The sequence below is a fragment of the Vitis riparia genome, chromosome 14 (genome assembly GCF_004353265.1).
Source record: "Vitis riparia cultivar Riparia Gloire de Montpellier isolate 1030 chromosome 14, EGFV_Vit.rip_1.0, whole genome shotgun sequence".
NCBI classification, from domain to species: domain Eukaryota; kingdom Viridiplantae; phylum Streptophyta; class Magnoliopsida; order Vitales; family Vitaceae; genus Vitis; species Vitis riparia.
The window spans coordinates 21027720-21033719 of record NC_048444.1 but is presented as its reverse complement, the minus strand read 5'-3'; positions in this window follow the sequence as shown (position 1 = coordinate 21033719).

The following is a 6000-nucleotide window of genomic DNA, read 5'->3' as shown; positions in this document are numbered from 1 at the left end:
CCCACTCTAAGGGCATGATGGCCATTTTACATCTTAAACCCGAAGGTTCAAAGTAAAAATGACACAAACATTCATCTTATAATTAGAAATTACCAATTACCAAATTCCTACTCAAAGTAGTAAAATAAATAAATTATATAATCCCCAATTCTCAACTTTAAAAATTAACACATCAACCCAAGTGTTATTGTCCAAATAACTCAAATAATTCAAACGAGAATTAAATTTTAACATCTAAATAATGTCCAAAATAAAGTTTGTACCAAAATCCTAACAATAGCCATCACTCATCGCCCGAACTAAGAGTACCTAAAAAATTATCAACAAAGGGACATGAGCTTAAAGCTCAATAAGAAACATGAATACAGTTTCATGAATAAAACATTTTTAATTATAATTATAAACAAGAGATATAACATATATTCCATTTTCATAAGAACTTTTGAGTTAAACATGCTAATATATTCAAAACTTTTCAACAAAACTTTCTCATATCTATTTCAAAACAATTTCACATCAAAACCAAATCAAATACATTTAAAATATCCTTCCTCTGGTTATAGAATAACAAATGGTGTCCAATTAGGTGGGACTCCACAAATGAGTGTCTAGTTTCAAATTTGTTTCATTTAAGGTGAACAAAACCAAATATCAACAATTATAACCTATTGACTAATAACCCATTGATTAAGGTCGAATATGTCAACAATTATAACTCATTGACTAGGGCCATAAAAACCAGAGTCAAACACTTCATTTAATTAATTCAAATTTACAAAACAACATATCATATCTCCACAATTTCATTTTTCATAAACAAATAAAATGTTCAAACGTATTTTCCATGCAAAATGGATATTTGATATGTGCATAGAAATAAAATATTATTTTTACACATTTTAAAATACAATATAAAAAATAATAATAAATAAATAAATAAATAACTATTTCCTTTTACAAAACCTACACTAATTTCCCTTACCTTAAAGAAACACTCAAAATTTTGAAGAATTTAGCTTGAAGAATTTACTCTTCACCTAACATAATTTCATACACAACATTTATTGTTGATTATTTATCTAAAGATACATATTTGACAATTCTAAAAATATTTTATTTAGCATTAGAGATCCTAATTAATTTCTCATGTTAATGATATTACCACCCAACATTGTTTTCAACTTCCTAAACAATAGTAATATAAATTAATGAATTTCCAATTTTTTATAAGCTCATATTCCTTTGAAATCTTATTATAACCATCTACTTATTTTATATACTTAAATTATATTAAAACCTTTACTAATAACAACTATTATTATTATTATTATTATTATTATTATTATTAATCCCAATATCCTCACTTACTTAACTACCTATGTACCTAACAACAACCCCACCAATTCCACTTATTATTATTATTTTAATTTATTCCACTACCATCCTTTGCCTATCACGGTTATAGATTTATTTTATTTTTTTTAACTCAACAATCTCCAGTCACACATATTCGTTCTTCTTTTCTTCTTCATTTTTTTTTCAAAATTGCCGCTCCAACATACTACCTCAAATTCCAAAATCTAGAAACCCTACAATTATTATTATTATTATTTTTCCTTTTTCGATTTAAAGCCTCCACAAACAATTTATTTATTTATTTTCTAAATCTAAAATTTCTTTTCTTCCATTGATTTTTCATTCTTTTTTTTTTTTCTATTCAATTGAATTTTTTTAAATTTTCCTATTTTCATCATAATAATATCTACATTCATAAATTTCCAATCTTTTAATCTAAAAATTAATTTAATAAACCCTAATCTAGATTGAGATCTTCCAAAGAATATCTAAAGTGTTTAAAACTAATTAACAAATATAAAATATTAATTTAAGAATTAAAATCTTACTTGGAAAATTGATCTTCAACCCTAAATCTTCAATTCTTTAACCCTACGCTCTCTGATATTTATGATCTTCGTGAAAAAAGGTTTTCTGAATAGACAAGATGGGAAAATTTTAATTTATCCTAAGGTTTTTAAAAACGAAAAGAATTTTCTACCCTTATTAAATTAATTAATTAATTAATTAATTTCTAAATTACGAATTTACCACTAAATTAGGTTTGGGGTATTACATGAATGGTGATAATTTTTGTGCATTGGTCTCAGTCCATTCAAATGTATATTTAGTAGTGTTAGTAGATTGGATATTAGACTGATGATAGGAAAATGAGGACCCAACATATGCTATCTAGGATGCAAAAAAGTTATTGGTCATGACATGGCTCATGAATTCCATGGATGAAAACATCAGCTTCAACTAGATGTGCTATTCAATGACTAAGCAACTCTAAGACAATATCAATTAGATGTATTTTGATTTAGGCAATCAATCCCAAGTTTATGAATTGACACTTAAGCTTGGTGAAATCCAACAAGGAGAAGATAATGTCACCAAGTAATTCAACTTATTGAAATAGTTGTGACAAGACCTAAATATATTCAATGATTATGAATAGAAATCTACAGAGTACTACAATCACAACAAGAAAATAGTGGACAATCTAATATTCAACAAGTTTCTTTTGGCCCAACATTGAATTTGATGAAGTGAGAGGAAGAATAATAGGCAAACAACCTCTTTCCCCAATTGGATAAGTATTTTCTAAGGTAAGAAGAGAGAAGAGTCATAAGAATGTTATGCTTAGGAAAAAGGTTGTTGACATATCTATCGAGAACTCAACATCGCTTGCTTTTTATGCAAATGCTAGTGGGACCATTATCAATTAGCGAAGAATAGATGAAAGATTGAGTATGGTGTGACTATTGCAACAATCACCATACGCGAGAAACTTGTTGGAAGATTCATGGAAAATCAGCAAATTACAAAAACAACAACCTTAGTGACAAATCCAATCATGTGTTTCCTTTTGCAAATGAAGTTGAGACGAGTCCCTTTAGTAAAGAGTAGATTCATCATTTTCTTAAACTACTAAAGTCCAATCCCTCATTTGGTATTCCTTGTGTTTCCCTTTCTCAAACAAGTTATAACTCTAATGCTCTATTTTATTATTCAGATTCTACTTCTTAAATCATTAATTCAGGTGCATATGATCATATGACCAATTTTTCTCATCTATTTAATACTTATTCACCTTGTTCTAGTGATGAAAAAAAATTAGAATTGTCGATGGTAATTTCTCACTTATTGCAAGAAAATGCTTGGTAAAAATCTTAGAGAATATAGATCTTAAATTTGCCCTCTATATCCCTAAACTTGCTTGTAATATTTTGTTTTTAAGTAAATTGTCCAAATATTCTAGTTGACAAGTTACTTTCTTTTGATTCTCATTATGAATTTCAAGTCCAAAGCTCGAGGAGGTTGATTGATAATTCTAGGATGATAGATGGTTTTTACTATTTTGATTACAACCTCTTCAATAATAATAAATAAAAAAAACTCAAGGCTTTAGTTAGTTCATTTTTTGTTCATGAACAAAAAATGCTTTGGCATCTTAGATTAGGACATCCTAGTTTACTTATCTTGGATATTTATTTCCTACTTTATTTAAAAATTTGGACTGTTCATCTTTTCATGCGAGAGTTGTCATTTATCAAAAAGTCATCACACTACTTATATCTCAAAACCTTATTGTGCTCCAAAACCATTTTATTTGATTCATAGTGATGTTTAAGGTCTTCCAAAGGCTATAAATTTTTATTTAAAAAAAAAGGTTTATGACTTTTATAAATGATCACACTCGATTATGTTAGGTATTCTTTGAGTGAAAATTTTGAAGTGGAAATTAGTCTTCTTCACTCTAATAATAAAACGAAATATTTTAATGAATGCTTGAGAAATTTTTTGAAAGAAAAAGGTATCAAACATTAATCTACATGTCATGACATGTCTCAACAAAATGGAATTGGTGAGAGAAAAATGAACATTTACTTGAAGTGGCCTATGCCATAATGTTTTTTATGCATATTCCAAATTATTTTTCGGGAGAAGCTATTTTAATAGCATCCTATTTGATTAATAGGATGCCTACTTGAGTTTTAAAATATATCACGCCTTTACAGTGCCTCAAAAAAACTTTTCCAGAATCTAGAATACAATCTTATTTGGCATTTAAAAAAATTTATTGCATAGTATTTGTTCACATAACCAACAAATTTTGATCTAAACTTGATCTTAGAGCTGAAAAATGTGTTTTCATAAGTTATACTCCAAATAAAAAGTGTTATAATCCTCAAACCAAAAAAATACATGGAAGTATGGATGTCTCTTTTTTGGAAAATTGATCTTACTTTAGCAAAAATTATCTCCAAGGGGAGAAAGAGAGAGAAAAATACAATTTTTGGGACATTTTTGTTCTTTTACCTAATACAATTCTTTTTAATTCCACTTCTTCTAGTTTTATCTCTCATTCTTTCCAAAACACCAACTTAGGAAAAAAATCTATTCAAGATATTGGAAATAAAGGAAATTCTAGCTAGCCATTGACAAGTGTAGATGTATCACAAATAGAAGGAGAAATACTACAAAATGATCAAAACAATTCCAAATTATGAGCTTCTAATTTATATTAGAACTCATAAAAAAAAGGGTAAAGATCTACTTATTAATATAATACAGAATCAACCAAAATCTTTGAGAGATGGTCCTTTGATTTAGGTAGATTTGTCTATTACTCTAATATAGAATTAACCAAAATCTCTAAAAGGTGGTCCTTTGAATATTCCATGTAATCTATTCCTATTTCATCTCCAATTTCTTCTAACAATGAGCCTTTTGATCTTGATGCTCCTATAGCTATAAGGAAAGGAACTTGAATATGTACCAATCATCTTATTGCTAAGAATTTATCTTACCAAAAACTTTCTAATAATCATAGAGCATGTACCTCTCAAATTTCTCACTTATTTGTTCATTTGGAAAGCTTTAAATGATCCAAATTGGAAGTTAGCAGTTATGGAAGAGATTAATGCTCTTAACAAAAGTGACATTTGGGAGGTAGTTGACTTGCTGAGGGAAAAGAAGACACTAGGGTGCAAATGGGTATTTACTATAAGGTTGATGGTAGCATAGAAAGGTACAACCCAAGGCTCATAGCAAAAAAATTTACACAAACCTATGAGATTAATTATTAAAAGACATTCGCTCCAATAGCCAAAATAAACTTAATTCGGGTTTATTATCTTTGACAATGAATTCCAATAGGTCCCCATATTAGTTGGATGTAAAAAAAATATCTTTCTAAAAGGAGAATCGGAAGAGAAAGTTTTATGAGCCTACCACCTGGCTTCAAGGAAAGGTTTGGAAAAGATAAAAGTTTGTAGATTAAAGAAGTCTTTATATAACCTTAAGCAATCCCCTAGAGCATGGTTTAAATGCTTTGGGAAGGTTGTAAGATGTCATAATTACCAATTAAGTCAAACAAATCATACTATGTTTTATAAACATTCCAGATATGGGAAAATTGTTATCTTGATTGTTTACGTAGATGATACTATCTTGACAGGTCATGATAATGTTGAACTAGAAAAATTGAAGAGGAGACTTGCTAATGATTTTGAGATCAAGGACTTGGGTACATTGAAGTATTTCATTGGGATGGAGTTTGCTAGGTTCAAGGAAGGTATATTTGTTAATCAACACAAAAATGTACTTGATTTGCTTGGTGAAACATGATTGCTTGGTTGCAACGTGGCTAAAACATCGATTGAACCCAACTTAAAGCTATAATTTGCCAAAACTGAAGATATGGTGAATAAGGAGCAATACCAAAGGCTTATTGGAACGTTAGTCCATTTATCTAATACACGTCAAAGTATTGCTTTTTATAGGAAGCATGGTGAGTCAATCCATACATTCACCAAGATCGGAACACTTTGATGTTGTGTATAAAATCTTTGAGATACTTGAAAGAGACTCTTGGAATTGTTGTTTAAGAAACAAAGACAACTACAAATCGAACTCTACATTGATGTAGATTGGCTT